This window comes from Heloderma suspectum, chromosome 7 (assembly GCF_057233095.1).
Source record: "Heloderma suspectum isolate Gila_16-S chromosome 7, 16-S_ref, whole genome shotgun sequence".
NCBI classification, from domain to species: domain Eukaryota; kingdom Metazoa; phylum Chordata; class Lepidosauria; order Squamata; family Helodermatidae; genus Heloderma; species Heloderma suspectum.
In genome coordinates, this window is record NC_139464.1 from 116,841,483 (window position 1) to 116,858,545 (window position 17,063).

The following is a 17,063-nucleotide window of genomic DNA, read 5'->3' on the forward strand; positions in this document are numbered from 1 at the left end:
CCTTGTTGTACTCCTTTCCCAATTTTGAACCACTCGGTTGTTCCATGTCTGGTTCTTACTGTTGCTTCTTGACCCTCGTACAGGTTTCTCAGGAGACAGGTAAGGTGGTCTGGTACTCCCATCACTTTAAGAATTTGCCACAGTTTGTTGTGATCCACACAATCAAAGGCTTTAGCGTAGTCAATGAAGCAGAAATAGACGTTTTTCTGGAATTCTCTTGCTTTCTCCATGATGCAGCGAATGTTGGCGATTTGATCTCTAGTTCCTCTGCCTCTTCGAAACCCAGCTTGTACTTCCGGTAGTTCTCGGTTCGCATACTGCTGAAGCCTAGCTTGTAGGATTTTGAGCATCACCTTGCTGGCATGTGAAATGAGCGCAATTGTGCGGTAGTTTGAACACTCTTTGGCGTTGCCCTTCTTTGGAATTGGAATGTAAACTGACCTTTTCCAGTCTTGTGGCCACTGTTGAGTGTTCCAGATTTGTTGGCATATTGAATGCAGCACTTTAACAGCATCATCTTTTAGGATTTTAAATAGCTCGGCTGGAATACTGTCATCTCCACTAGCTTTGTTGTTACTAATGCTTCCTAAGGCCCACTTGACTTCACTCTCTAGGATGTCTGGCTCAAGTTCAGTGACCGCACTATCATGGCTATCAGGGACATTCAGATCTTTCCTGTATAGTTCTTCTGTGTATTCTTGCCACCTCTTCTTAATCTCATCTGCTTCTGTTAGGTCCCTGCCTTCTTTGTCCTTTATCATGCCCGTCTTTGCACAAAACGTTCCCTTGAGATCTCCAATTTTCTTGAAGAGATCTCTAGTCTTTCCCATTCTGTTGTTTTCCTCGATTTCTTTGCATTGTTCATTTAAGAAGGCCTTCTTGTCTCTCCTTGCTATTCTCTGGAACTCTGCATTCAGTTGGGTATATCTTCCCCTTTCTCCCTTGCTTTTCGCTTCCCTTCTTTCGTGAGCTACTTGTAAAGCCTCATCAGACAGCCACTTGGCTTTCTTGCATTTCTTTTTCTTTGGGACGGATTTCGTTGCTGCCTCCTGAACAATGTTACGGACCTCCGTCCATAGTTCCTCAGGCACTCTGTCTATCAGGTCTAATCCCTGAAATCTATTCCTCACCTCCACTGTATATTCATCAGGGATATGATTTAGGTCATACCTGAACGGTTTAGTGGTTTTCCCGACGTTCTTCAATTTAAGCCGAAATTTTGCAAGAAGCAGCTCATGATCTGAGCCACAGTCAGCTCCAGGTCTTGTTTTTACTGACTGTATGGAGCTTCTCCATCTTTGGCTGCAAAGGACATAATTTCTGATTTCGATATTGACCATCTGGTGACGTCCATGTGTAGAGTCGCCTCTTGTGCTGTTGGAAAAGAGTGTTTGCTATGATCAGCATGTTCTCTTGGCAAAACTCTATTAGCTTTTGTTCTGCTTCATTTTGTACACCAAGGCCATGCTTGCCTGTTATCCCAGTGATTTCTTGACTTCCTACTTTAGCATTCCAATCCCCTATGATGAAGAGGACATCTTTTTTTGGTGTTAGTTCTAGAAGGTGTTGTAGGTCTTCATAGAACCGATCAACCTCAGCTTCTTCAGCCTCAGTGGTTGGGGCATAGACTTGAATTACTGTGATGTTGAATGGTTTGCCTTGGATTCGTACTGAGATCATTCTATCATTTTTAAGATTGTACCCCAGTACTGCTTTTCCCACCCTTTTGTTGACTATGAGTGCTACTCCATTTCTTCTAAGGGATTCTTGCCCACAATAGTAGATATGATGGTCACCTGAATTAAATTCGCCCATGCCTGTCCATTTGAGTTCGCTGATTCCCAAGATGTCGATGTTCAATCTTGCCATCTCATGTTTGACCACCTCCAGCTTACCTTGATTCATTGATCTGACATTCCAGGTTCCTAAACAATATTGTTCTTTACAGCATCGGATTTTCTTTTCACCGCCAGACACATCCACAGCTGAGCGTCCTTTCGGGTTTGGCCCAGCCGCTTCACTCTTTCTGGCGCTACTTGGAAATACCCTCTGCTCTTCCCCAGTAGCATATTGGACACCTTCCGACCTGAGGGGCTCATCTTCCGGCGTCATATCTTTTAGCCTTGTGATACGTTCCATGGGGTTTTCTTGGCAAGAATACTGGAGTGGGTTGCCATTTCCTTCTCCAGTGGACCACATTTTGTCAGAACTCTCTGCCATGACCTGTCCGTCTTGGGTGACCCTGCACGGCATAGCTTATGGCTTCACTGAGTTACGCAAGCCCCTTCGCCACAACAAGGCAGTGATCCATGAAGGGGAAGAGGAGAGTGTAGCACAAGGCAAAATATGCTGGTTCCATTCAGGTCAACATGCATTTGATTTTGTTTAAATAGATTCTCAGGGATGTGTTGCTTTTTCTCTGAAAACAGTGATTGTATTCGGAAATCAATCAGAGTTTGCACTGGCTTGACAAGATTTCCTTCCAAGTACCTCATATATGCCTGAAACACTTGAGCTGTTCATGTCAGTGTAACATCAGGTCAAACTCTGCTTCCTCGCTCTCCAGTAGTCATTTTTTTAAAAAAATGTACACACGCTTTGTTTCTGAATTGTTTATTGCATACAGATTGGCTTGAGCAATGACAGAAAAGAACCTGAAAGGGAACTTTAGAGTCAGCCCATGGCAAATCGCATGTTGAAAGCAGTCATTGGCTTCATATCAGCCATGAAGCAAGTATTTGAAGTAAAAGAATAATAATACTGGGGCAAATGCAAATTCTCCTTCTCAGATTGTCCCTGAGCGCATACACTGTCATACACTTCTTCCTGACCCCATCTCCACACATAAATAGAGTGGCCATGTCTCTTCTTTCACAGAGGACCATCCGCTATTTTAAGGCAGCCTCTATTTGAAGTAACATCTAGTCCCATTCTGGTTTAAAGATAAAAAATGGAGAGCAGAGGCCTTGAAGTTGCCCATCAACAGTTAGCACCTGAACAGACTGGTCACCTGTCTACAGTCTTCCACACTATGGTGTGATGCACTATATTTCTACATAATTTATAGCAATTATTTCTAAATCTGCATCTATACATATACACTAGTACATGCAAATTTTATGCAAATTGATGTCCTCCTTGTTGGTAATGTGTTTCCTCTTTTTCAGTTATTCATAAGTGGCTACCCTATACAGAGATCATCCTTCAGGGCTCCCTGAACCTACTTAAAATGGGCTTTCATTTGTCATCAGACAAACCTAGCTTTGTCTGATGATAAATGACTGGAATGTATCCACTTCTAACCAACTGATCAACTTAGTGATCTGTCAGGGTTGTTGATGTAGGGATGTCAGAGAATTTCACCATGAATCTCGGGGAGGCCAAATGCCAGCGCATTCGGCCCCCCGAAATCGGTGGCGAAATGGTCTGTCACCCCCCCGCCACCCCCCCCAGGACGGGACTTACCTTGGGCGAATCTCCCTGGTGGCGGCGGCTCCGGCGGCGGTTCGGCGGCGGTGGCGGCAGCCGGTCTTCCAACCGGCTGCCGCCGCCATTTCCAGTAAAAAAAATAAAAAATAAAGTGATAGGCTACGTAAAGATTTACGTAGCCTATCACAGCTGGATTTTTAAAAAACTACCATGATAGGCTACGTAAATGTTTACATAGCCTATTGCAGCTGAGTAAAAAACAAAAACATGCGTACGCAAATGGCGGCGCCCATGGGCGCCGCCATTTGCGTTCCTTATTTTGGCACGTCTAGTCTACATAAACATTTACGTAGACTACGGCGAAAATAAGGGGAACGCAAATAACGTAGACACTATGCTATTTGCATTCCCCTTATTTTCGCCATAGTCTACATAAATGTTTACGTAGACTAGACATGCCAAAATAAGGAACGCAAATGGCAGCGCCCATGGGCACTGCCATTTGCATACGTGCGGTTTTGTTTTGTTTTTTACTCAGCCGTGATAGGCTATGTAAACATTTACATAGCCTATCACGGCTGACTGCAGGGACGCAAACGGCGGCGGCTACGGCCACCGCCATTTGTATTCCTGACTGGCCAGGATTCGCGGCGGGAGGGACGGGGCGCCTCCCCCTGGCCAGAATTTGGGGGGGAGGGACAGGGCGCCTCCCCCCCACCGTGAATCAATTTCGTCATAAGGTAAGTGACTTTCGTACATCCCTAGGTTGATGCAAGGATAAAATCGGGTGGGAGGAATATACCACCTTGAGCTCCTTGGTGGAAAGATGAGGTATAAATAGAATGAATGAATGAATGAATGAATGAATGAGTTGAACCAAATTTGGCAAAACTCTTCCTCTCTGAAACTGGAAGTAACTTTTAGATTTCTTCTCCCAAGAGTCCAGATTGCATATTTTGTAGAAGAATGTCTGCTCAGGTTTTTGTCTATTACTGCCTCTTTCTCCACAAACTGGACGTGGCTAGGCAGAAACAGATTCTTGTAGACCTAATATTTTATTTATTTATTTATTCATTCATTCATTCATTCATTCATTTCATTTCTATAGCGCCCAATAGCCGAAGCTCTCTGGGCGGTTCACAAAAATTAAAACCAAACAGCACACAAGAAAACAATTTAAAATATATAGAACATTAAAACCACAATATAACAATACAACCACAATAAAACCTAGCAGCAGTGCAAGAGTTTAAAATACAGATTTAAAACAGCAAAGCTAAAAGTTTAGAAAGCTAAAATGCTAAAATGCCTGGGAAAATAAAAAGGTCTTCACCTGGCGCCGAAAGGAATACAATGTAGGTGCCAGGCGAACCTCACCAGGGAGCTCATTCCAGAGCTGGGGTGCCACAGCAGAAAAAGCCCTCCTCCTAGTAGCCACCCGCCTCACTTCCTTTGGCAGGGGCTGACGGAGAAGGGCCGCTGAGGTTGATCTTAAGGTCTGGGCAGGCACATATGGGAGGAGGCGATCCTTCAGATAACCTGGCCCCAAGCCGTTAAGGGCTTTAAATTTTAATACCAGCACTTTGAATCGGGCCCGAAAATGGACTGGCAGCCAGTGCAGCTGAAAAAGTACTGGTGTAATATGAGCTCGTAGGCCAGTCCCTGTTAACAATCTTGCTGCCCTACTTTGGACCAGCTGAAGTTTCCGGACCATTTTCAAAGGCAGCCCCACATATAACGATTGCAGTAATCCAGACGAGAAGTTATCAGAGCATGGATAACTGTAGCTAGGCTATCCCTGTCCAGATAAGGGTGTAGGTGGTATACCAGCCTCAGCTGATAAAAAGTGCTCCATGCCACTGAGTTCACCTGTGCCTCAAGTGACAGTTCTGGATCCAAGAGCACCCCCAAACTAGGAACGTGATCCTTTAGGGGGAGTGCAACCCCCTCCAGAACAGGTTGAATATCACCTAGCTGAGCAGACAAACCACCCACTAACAGCACCTCCATCTTGTCTGGATTGAGTTTCAGTTTATTGGCCCTCATCCGGTCCATTACCATGCCCAGGCACTGATTCAGAACAGCCACTGCCTTACCTGGTTTTGATGAGAAAGAGAGGTAGAGCTGGGTGTCATCTGCATATTGATGGCACCTCAGCCCACACCTCCGGATAACCTCCCCCAGCGGTTTCATGTAGATGTTAAACAGCATGGGGGATAAAATAGAGCCCTGTGGAACCCCATGGCACAATTGCCATGACACAGAGCAATAATCCCCCAGCACCACCTTCTGGAATCAGCCAAGTAGGAGTGGAACCACTGTAGTGCATTGCCTTGAACTCCCAACACAGACAACCTATCCAGAAAGATACCATGGTCGATGGTATCGAAAGCCGCTGAGAGGTCCAGAAGAATCAACAGGGTCGCACTTCCCCTGTCCCTCTCCTGGCAAAGGTCATCCCACAGGGCGACCAAGGCAGTTTCTGTTCCAAAACCAGGCCTGAAGCCCGATTGAAATGGATCTAGATAATCTGTTTCATTCAAGAGTGCCTGGAGCTGTCCTACAACCACCCGCTCAAGCACCTTGCCCAGGAAGGAGATGTTGGCCACTGGCCTATAATTATTAACATCCTCTTGGTCCAGTTTAGGCTTTTTCAGGAGTGGTCTAATTACTGCCTCTTTTAAAGTGACAGGCACTACTCCCTCTCTCAAGGAGGAATTTACAACTAATACTTACATTTCCATTTTATACTTGACCTGTTTCAAAAAAAAACTTGTCTGTATACAGTTTTGCCCTATTTTCCTGATGTCCATTAAGTATACTACATTGGACTGCTCCTATTTTCTTTATCCTCATGAATCAAAACAAGTCATTATTCGGCAGACATGCTTGTTCCATGTGGCTTTGATTTCGAAAGCAAAAGGCTGAGATAGCAATGTGTGGACTGATACACTTGTGTGGCTTTTCCTTTTCTTTTTCTTCTTCTTTTTAGTAATTGCCTTGATAGGCAGCTGTGATGATAAAGAAGGATGAAAGCAAGGATTGCTTGAACAGCTGCAAGAAGTCTATCCCCACTGTATTTATTAGATGACTGATGAGATGGTTATCCCAAATGAACTATATATCTTCAGAGTATTCTACAGAGAGGAGAGAGAAGGAAAGAGCACAAACCCCAGCTAGGTTGCCAGCTCTCCTCTCAGATTTGTCCTGAACTTACAGAGTTTTAGCCTTCTCAGGTCTCTATGGGAGGACTAAAATCAAGTGTCTAAAATCAGTAGGGCAGGCTTAGTTTCAGAGGGTTTGCCATTCATTCCACCAGCACATATATATCACATTCCAGGAGGAGGCACCAGGTACAGCAGGGTCCATCCAATGACTGGCTAGGAATTGTCTTGTGTGCCCATCAAGCCCCACCCCAGATTCTCCCCCTTAATTCCTAGGTTTTGTCCCTTGCATCTCTAGGTCTGAGGTGGCCATACGTCTGACTTTACAGAGGACAGCCCTCTATTTGAAGGGCTGTCCAGTCCACGTCCAGTTTATAGATAAAGAATGATATAAGAAGGGAAAGCAGGGGCCTCAATGTTGCCCCAGCCAGCAAGCTCAGTAGTCAGGAATGTTGGGATCTGGGGGGGGGGGTTCTCCATGACAATGGAAAGAGAAGCGAATTGTGGCTTACCTGGATTTTTCAAGGAGCTGGCTTCACAGAACATACTTGGGGGGGGGGATGGAATGAATGTCATCTGATGGGCAGGGGCTGCTCAACAAATAAGACCGTCCCCCCTTCCAGGCCACTTTCACCTTCCATAAAATCCCAGGAGGCTTCCTCCTGCATCGTTATATAAATCACTCTCCTTCTCTCTCACTGCATGGTTAACAAGCTACCCTGGCTGTGTTCAGACAACATACTAACCCACAGTTCCACAAACAACCCACACTCAACCACTGAGTGTGGGTTAGCATGTTGTGTGACCAGCCCTTCGCCTCTCTCTGTCTCCCCCACCCCACAGCATTATTTACTCTGTTCAAGAACAATCACTAAAGGAACACAGAAGGGAACTCAAGCGGAACTCAAATGCTGTAATTTGGTAGCTCATTATCTCCAATCTTCTAAAAAAAATGAAATAAAGGACATTTAATACGGGAGACGCCCTGGAAATTGACGATGTCATCTAAAGGACCCGCAAAAACTTCCCTGAGTAACCAATCTCAATAGGAGGATAAAATCTCTGTGTGAAGAATAAGAATAAAAATAAGAAGCCCTTGGAGGTAGGAGCCTCAGGCAGTGATCCTTGGTGTGAGGATGGAGGTGTTATAAGTACACAAAGATGTTTTCATCTGTGGCACATCAGATTGTATGAAAGAAAAAAATGGAAGAGGAAAGATACTTTACACCTCTTAGTCGCCTGCAGAGCTTCTACTCATTGAGTTAATCAAATGGTCAGAGAAGCATAGACTAATTTACAACAACAGCTACAAGATCTAATCTTCAAGCAAAATGACAATGTGTTAATCTAGTTAAGTATCTGCAGATAGTACAGAAGCACCCACCAGATCTAATGTCAGCAAAACAAAAGCCTGGAAATTGAAGAAGGGAATATTTCAATGAGAAAGTATCAAAAGCAATTTAGGAAAATCCCGTTGTGATTGCATAATAATATGTCTTGAGTGATCATTTATCTAATGTTGGGAGACACATAACAATGAGAGGAAAGTGCCAGAGGCAAAGCAGTGAAGTAGGGATGTACGAAAGTGACTTACCTTTAACTAAATTTGATTCAAGGTGGGGGGGAGGCGCTCCGTCCCTCCCCCAAAAATTCTGGCTGGGGGGGAGGCGCTCCATCCCTCCCCCCTGAAATTCTGGCGGGGGGGAGGCACTCCGTCCCTCCCCCCAAAAAATTCTGGCCGGGGGGAGGTGCTCCGTCCCTCCCCCCCCCGACTCCTGGCCAGCCGTTTGCGTCCCTGAAGTCAGCTGTGATAGGCTACGTAAATGTTTACATAGCCTATCACAGCTGATTTTAAAAAAACAAAAACGCGTGTACGCAAATGGTGGCGCCCATGGGCTCCGCCATTTGCGTTCCTTATTTTGATATGTCCTAGTCTATGTAAACATTTACATAGACTATGGCGAAAATAAGGGGAATGCAAATAGCGTACTGTCTATGCTATTTGCGTTCCCCTTATTTTCGCCGTCTTAGTCTACGTAAATGTTTACGTAGACTAAGACGTGTCAAAATAAGGAACGCAAATGGCAGCGCCCATGGGCACTGCCATTTGCGTACGCGCATTTCCCCCCCCTTTAAATCAGCCATGATAGGCTACGTAAACATTTACGTAGCCTATCACGGTATTTTTTAAAAATCTAGCCGTGATAGATCACGTTTTTTTTTATTTGTTTTTTTACTGGAAATGGCGGCGGTGGCAGCCGGTCGGAAGACCGGCCGCCGCTGCCGCCACCGCCGAACCGCCCCCAGAGCTGCCGCCACCGCCAGGAGGATTTGCCCAAGGTAAGTCCTGTCCCGGCGGGGGCGGGAGGGCAGACCGTTTTGCCACCAATTTCGGGGGGCCGAATGCACTGGCATTCGGCCTCCCCAAGATTCGTGGCAAAATTCTCTGACATCCCTAAGTGAAGGTGGGGAAATTAGTGCAACAACTAGCAGTCCACTCATGTGGGTACTAAGCAAGGTCTGCAATACATATCTAATATATTCTGGATGAGCAACAGTAATATGTTTGGATGAAATCCAATTCTTATTTAAGATAAAAGCATTTTAATTATGTGGGTAAGTAGTGGGTGATTTTGTCTACCCCATACATTTTTTTCTAACTAAAAGTGCAATCCTATGAACATTTAGATGGGGGGGGGCGACTCCCATGCTGGCTGGGGCATGCTGGGAGTTGTATGAATTCTTTCTGTCTAAACCTGCATTAAAAAAACCTCCCATGCTGGCTGGGGCATGCTGGGAGTTGTACACATTCTTTCTGATTCTGCATAGGATTGCACCGTAAGATCACTAGAGCCCCCAAACAGTAAGTAGGCAAGGAAGCACATATAGTCAAAGCAGACAAACCTTGAAACACTTGGAATCATTGGACTTCCAAATCTTGAAAAAAAAAAAGCAAAGGTAGCCAGGTAGGCCATAAGGAAAAAAAACCCCAACAACGTTGCCATCCGCATAATCAGAGTCTTAAGATGATATGGTGGAGAGGGGTTTGTTGTTGTTGTTCAGTTGTTAAGTCATGTCCGACTCTTCATGACCCCATGGACCATAGCACGCCAGGCCTTCCTGTCCTCCACTCTCTCCTGGAGCGTATTCATTGCATCGGTGATGCTATCTAGCCATTTCATCCTCTGCCCTCCCCTTCTCCTTTTGCCTTCAATCTTTCCCAGCATCAGGGTCTTTTCCAGTGGGTTTTCTCTTTGCATTAGGTGGCCAAAATATTTCAGCTTCAGCTTCAGTCTCTGTCCTTCCAATGAGCAGTCAGGGTGGATTTCCTTCAGGATTGACTGATCTGACCTCCTTGCAGTCCAGGGGACTCGTAAGAGTCTTCTCCAGCACCACAGTTCGAAAGCATCAATTCTTCAGTGCTCAGCCTTCCTTATAGTCCAGCTCTCAAAGCCATACGTTGCTACTGGGAAAACCATAGCTTTGATTATATGAATCTTTGTTGGCAAGGTGATGTCTCTGCTTCTTACTATGCTGTCTAGGTTTGCCATAGCTTTCCTCCCAAGGAGCAAGCGTCTTTTAATTTCATGGCTACAGTCACCGTCTGCTGTGATCTTGGAGCCCAAGAAAATAAATTGCGAGCCGAGATGGGCTAAAGAAGATGCAGACAACAAGCTTGGGTTGAAAATTGGGCCACATTTATGGAAATACCTGCAAAGGGGTAACTAGGATGGGTATCTAACTGTGTCAGAGACTAGCTGGCACTTCTCAGGTGAAAACACACCCAGACTGAGGTGTGGTGGTGATCTTGCCATCCCTCCGGACTGCCCCTTGTGGGGGAGGTAGACCTTCCAGTGTCACCCCCAACCCGGTGCCGCACAACACTTGGGTGAGTGAGTAGGGTTGGTCTCCCAGGCAACCCTTATCCCCCTGCCAAGCCGCACAACCCATTCGGGGGGCCTCAGGCATCACCTGTCACAACAAGGTGCCTCTGCATGCACACCATCCCTAATCTCTTTCAGGTTCTGCCCGTCCTAGCCGCCAACTGGAATGTGACCGATGATATAGACCGTATTCACTTACAGGACACACTCAGCCCAAATAACAGTGTGACGTAGGCAAAAAGACTTACAGTAATAGGCCAATCAAACTGTGAGCCAAAAATTCCTACTTGGCTCCCAAAGGGGCAACCGGCAAGAAACCCATACTGAATAGGGGAGGGTGGGAGGGAGCTGCATTGAGCCAGAGAGTTGAGATTGGGAGGGGAGCTGAGTTTAAGGCAACTCAGCCTGCCCCTCCTTGCATGGTGGTGCCACTGGGGTGCACCAATGAGAGGCCCCTATGTCATCTGACCCCACCCACCTGCAATGCCCCACCTTTTCAGCCAGACAAGCTGGCGCCGGGGTTAGGGCACATCTGTCACTGCTTCCATTTCTTCCCCTTCTATATGCCAGGAAGCGATGGGGCCAGATGCCATGATCTTCATTTTTGTAATGTTGAGTTTCAAACCAGCTTTTGCACTCTCCACTTTCACCCTCAACAAGACGCTCTTTAGATCCTCTTCGCTTTCTGCCATTAGGGTGGTATCATCTGCGTATCTGAGGTTGTTGATAATTCTCCTGGCAATCTTAATTCCGATCTGTGATTCACCCAACCCGGCATTTCTCATGATGTACTTTGCATATAAGTTAAATAAGCAGGGGGACAATATGCAGCCTTGTCGTACTCCTTTCTAGGGATGTACGAAATTGGCCTTACCTGGCTCCGCCGGGTTCCGCTGCGGGGGGGAGGCGCTCCGTCCCTCCCCCCGGAATCCTCGCCAGCTGGCTCCACTCCGTTTCCCCATTTGTACTTCCGGTAGTTCTCGGTTCACATACTGCTGAAGCCTAGCTTGTAGGATTTTGAGCATAACCTTGCTGGCATGTGAAATGAGCGCAATTATACGGTAGTTTGAACACTCTTTGGCATTGCCCTTCTTTGGAATTGGAATGTAAACTGACCTTTTTCAGTCTTGTGGCCACTGTTGAGTGTTCCAAATTTGTTGGTATATTGAGTGCAGCACTTTAACAGCTTCATCTTTTAGGATTTTAAATAGCTCAGCTGGAATACTTTGGCCTCTAGCAGATGGTGTGATGGTTTTATTGTCCCTAGGCCACTTGGAACAAGAGGGTAGAAGCCAATTGTTGATCTCCACTTTTGAAAATATAAAATCCAGTTGTTCTAAAATCTCAGAACTCTCTCTATGCTGGGTGAACCACACAAGTTCCTTGGCTGATGGAAAACAGAAGGAGAAATAAACTAGGCAGTCTTTACATTAACTATTAACTATAATGTAAAGCTGGGGATAATTTTAGATGCTGTACTAGGTAAAAGTCAATTGAAGCCAAATTGGGAAGTTTTTCCTAGTAGTTGAAGGGGATGTATAGTCACAGAATAAGTGCAGGTGATATAAAATCTTTCTCCAGTATAGGATCCCACAACTGAATGGCTAAATTTGGTATTCTCCAAGTCACAGAAATAGCAAGGTTATCTCTGTAGGCCATACAAAAAATTCCAAAGTCCATACTTATGTAATACCTTCATTAGGCCAACTCAAACGTCATAAAAAGGTTAAAATGTATCAATCCTTGCATCAAAGAGTTGCATCAATCCTTCTTTCAACCATTTTTGTTCCAGTTCCAAACTAGATGTGATAACAGAGATGCATGAATACCTGTCTCTTTAAAGGTGTTGCAAATATAAGCAGTGGTACGAGGGAGCTGATCCTGAGAAGCACCATGGTGCAGCACAGTACAGGGCAGGGGGTGTTTAACTTCCTCATTTTCTTGACAAAAATTGCCCCTCCACCCCCTCCTGGAAGCTAGCGCTAATGATGTTGCACTAGCAGAAACCAACACGAGTGCATGAAGAAGAGTAAAGCATAGGGCCAGCGTGGGGTAGTGGTTCGAGTGTTGGACTAGCAGCCGGGAGATCAGAGTTCTAGTCCCCACTCGGCCATGGAAGCTCACTGGGTGACTTTTGGGCCACTCACAGACTCTCAGCCCAACCTACCTCACAGGGTTGTTGTTGTGAGGATAAAATGGAGAGGAGGAGGATTATGTACGCCGCCTTGGGTCCTTGGAGGAACAAAGGTGGGATAGAAATGTAATAAATAAATAAATGGGTGAATGGCAGCTGCTCTGAAGACCTTATTCGTTGCTCTGTGGGGTTCCTATAGTGAAGCCCTCCAGATAGCCTGCCTGGCTCAAGTGCCTCACTCTCAGGGGCCCTTTCTCAGAGCAAAGCATTCTGGATAAGGCGGCCTTGGAGATCATCTGTGCTGCTGCAACACAGGCAGTCTCCAAGGCCACCTTCTAGCCAATACCTGTCAGGGTTGCCTCTGAGTGCAGGGAGTGGCAGGCAGAGTAGTTCAGATTCTGAAGAAGAACTGCAAAACATGGGGGAGGAAGTTTCCCCAGCTTGTCCAGACATGGATAAGCAGACTCCTCATGTTTCAAAAGCCCAGCTGGATGGAGAAGGCCTCTCTTCACCACCACCACCACCACCATCCCATGAGAGATAGCGAACAGGGAGAGATGGGGTTTGGAGATCCTGAATTCTTAGATGCCAGGCGCAGATGCTGAGCCAAGAGAGAGATGGCCAGGGCAGAGCTTAGGTGGTCTGCAGCTGTGCCTAGAGGCCTCATGAGAGAGAAGGAGATCTCGTCCCCCGGGACTCCCCCCACCCCTTAAGTTAGGATACTGAGCCCGACTTTTCTTCAAACGGTGGGCAACTTTCATAGCTATCCTTTTGATCCCCCTGCCTGAAGGCATTTCCTTTGTAGACTTGAGAGTCACTGAGAATTTGCATCTGTATGACCCACTGAAGTAATGGATTAAAAGCTGTGGATTGAAGTCTCTTGTCTGTGTTTGATTTGGCATTTGAAGTTTACAGTAGGGGCAAAAGGAATCCTGACAATACCTTGCTCTGAGGAAGGACTCCTCAGAGCAAAGCATTGAGGGGGAGGGCAGGTGGCAACAGCTGCCACCCAGGAGGGGAAAAGAGAGAAGGACGAGGAGGAGGGTGGTGGCGGAGGAGGAAGCAGTTGTGGGAAAATGGATGTACAAGAATTCCATTTCTGATTGCAAATTATGAGACTGTGTCCTGTGTGCAATTCCAAATGAGCAAGAGAGCTTTTTTTCAAGAAATGTTTGCAAATTCCCAAATTTGCAATTGCGCTAAAAAAAGTGTTATGCTTTAGTCAATGCAGGAAAGTGTGCACTTTTGAAAAAATACACATAGAAACGCACACTTTTCCCATTTGAAATGCACACTTTTCATGTTTGAACAAGCCGAAAAACAGGTCGAATGTGGGAGCAAGCCGATACAAGCTTTGATTTTCAGGGAATGCAGGCAAGCTCAAAAATCACTGTTTCTTCCATCCCTATGTGGGAGGTCTTGCACCAGCATGGTTTTCTACTAGGACAATGTCATTAGCTGTAGTGGAATACCAGCGCTGGATACTACCCAAGATTGGGAAAGGCTGAATATTCAATACAAGGTTTCAAAGCTATAAATATGGTACTAGAAAATAGACAAAGTGTTTATTCTAGCCATGGCACTTACATACAGTGTAAATTAATAGCTTAACAGCACACTCCTTTATATACTCAGAATTAAGTCCTGCTATGCTCAATGGGGGGGGGGGTCTGTATAGGATTGCATGTGCACAGTCAGTGCAACCCTATACATGTCTACTCAGAAGTAAGCCCTATTAAGTTCAGTGGGCCTTATTCTCAGGTAAGTGTGTACAGGATTGCAGCCACAGTCACTTAATGAGTTGAAGCAATTTTTAATTGATGGGGTCTGTGAGTTGGGAGCACATCTGCTCATTTTGGAGGCTATTTTGATTTCTGTGTATTACCACAATATGGAGGAAAAAGAATAAGATTGCCTCTCTAATTAAGTTGTGATATTTGTAAGTTATAGCAATAGTTGAAGAAAGGGGCATCTATGTTGAGTAATATGCACATTTGTTTATGTTTGCAAACGTAAACTTGCAAACCAGGTAGTTGTCCAAAAGGCAGATTAATAAACTAGCAATTATTTAATTAATAGATTTTCCTTGTGTGATATATTTTGAAGAATTTTGAAGAATTAATAGATGTTCCTTGTGTGATATATTTTGAAGCATATGTTGATCACAGTGTAGAAAGGGACATTTAAGAGTATTGGAAAGAGTGCATGCTGAAAGTATGTAGCAGGGAAGGAAATGATCTTCAAACCATTATTCAAGAAACAGCCGTTGTCTAATTGCAGCAAGTGCTGGAGTATAGTTACGGTCACTGTAAGAAAAATAATTGGGAAAAGCATGGAGCGGGCAAGTGAATGATGATGCAAACAGGTGGCTATTGTTTGTACAAGTCATGTTCACAGCATGTCTCCATCCTTAAAATCAGGTCCTTGCATTTAAAAGATCAGTATTAATTCCACTGACTAGTTGAAGGCATTCATCATTTTGGCCTCTTTCCTGGTTTGGTTCTTTTCTAAATCTGGTGTGCCTTTAAAGGCTGTCTTTGTCCAAAAATATGTCCTTTCCTTAGTGTCAGAGCTGTCGCTTGGTGCTTGCTTGTGCCCTCTCAGTACTAAAACTCAGGAGTATATAATAAACACACTGAAACTAATTAATTTGAGGAGGCAGAAGATTGAATTTGCATTTATTAAATCAATGTCACTGCCATGCTCTTCAGTCGCCCTTCACGGATGTTATAGCAGCCATTGATTGAATAGTGGTATTCCAAAGAAAAAGAAGTGAAATCTGAAAGATAATCAATGCACCACTGTGGTATAGTGAGAGTAGTGGACTTAGGCCTGGTGTCAGGGTTCAGCACCATCAGGAAGTTGTCAACAGCCTGAGCTCTCAGGAGGGCCAACCACCTACCCCGCCGTGACCCAAAATACCCAAGCGTGTTGCTTCCCTCGGCACTGAATCCCTGTGGGTGGCATCTGCCATGTTAATTCCTCCACAATCCCTGTTACATCATTTCAGACTGGTTTGTTTTCTCTGCTGCTGGGCCCACTTGCCTCCACCTAGGTGAAATAAGGAGAGGGGAGGGGGGTGCTGCTGCTGCCACCAGGGGCGGGGGCACCTGTGAGAGGGTGCTGGAACGGTGGCACTCAGATGGGGGAGTGTTGTCTCTACTGAGTGTCCTGCCAAACCTGGCATCATCCCTGGACGGGGAGACCCGAGTTGAAATTCCTCATTGCACAGTGCCCCTGTAATGGCAGTGTAGTGGCAAGAGTGTTGGACTGGGAGCTGGGAGATCCGGGTTCTAGTCCCCGCTCGGCCATGGCAGCTCACTGGGTGACTTGGGGCCAGTCACAGACTCTCAGCCCAGCCCACCTCACAGGGTTGTTGTTGTGAGGATAAAATGGAGAGGAGGAGGATAATGTAAGCCGCCTTCGGTTCCTTGCGAGAGGAAGAAAGGCGGGGTATAAATGCAATAAATAAATAAATAAATAATGGGATTGCTCATGGCAGTGCCTGTAATTCCTGCTTTTTCATTAAAAAAACATTATGCGCAACCCAATTATTTTATATGTTTAGTTGTTCTGTACGCTATCTGTGGCTTTTTGTCTCCAAAAATACATTCTTTCTAGGATATGCCAAGATTTGTTAACATTTGTTCCTATGTCTGTATTCATACTAGGAAATGACAAAGCTACAAATCAAAATATTGGATTTTGTTGTTTCTTTAACCCTGGTCTTTGTTGTTGTTGCTGCTGCTGCACTCCATTGCTTTGTGCGTGTGCTGCTTTTACAAGTTTGATAGAATACCCCAACAAACCAAGTTTAATGCTTGTTTTCTTTTGAATCCCCCTTGTGAGCATATTAATTCACGGACAGCAGAGGTCTGTAGTATCCACAGATATAGTGAGCAAAATCTTACATTTCTCTCTCTTGCCTCCCTGAATTTCAGATTGGGTGAAGATGTATCGTAAAATTCACTGCACCAAGTTGGCAGATGCTACAGATAACCATCTATGGAGCCCTTTTTGGCTGGCCCTCAGTATTTTCTTCACTGTGAAAAAGCTGTAAAAATGGCCCCATGAAGTTATTAAGGGCACCATCCTATGCATGTTTAGACAGAAAAAAGTCCTACAACTTCCAGCATGCTCCAGCCAGCCATGCTGGGGCATGCTGGGAGTTGTAGGACTTTTTTTTCTGTCTAAGCATGCATAGGATCACACCCTCAGTTGTTATGATTGGGTTGGGTCCAGACTAAGTTAGTCATGCTTTAGTCCCATTTGAAATCAGTAAATATTAGTCATTACTAACTAGCCTATTTTGTTTTCCTTTGGGCCTAAGCACAGGGTGTCAAACCTCTCACACCCAAGGGCCAAATTCAGTTTGGGAGAAGCTCTTGGGGGATGCATTCCAGTGGTGAGTGGGGTGGAAGGCAAAAGGGGGCAGGTCAAAGATTAAAAGGG

General features: G+C 45.3%; 1 protein-coding gene across 1 annotated transcript in view; it reads left to right on the forward strand.

Moving 5' to 3' along the window:
- Positions 1-17,063, forward strand: part of SEMA3A (semaphorin 3A) — a 314,016-nt gene that overhangs the window by 101,535 nt on the left and 195,418 nt on the right. The gene's annotated exons all lie outside the window — the stretch shown is intronic.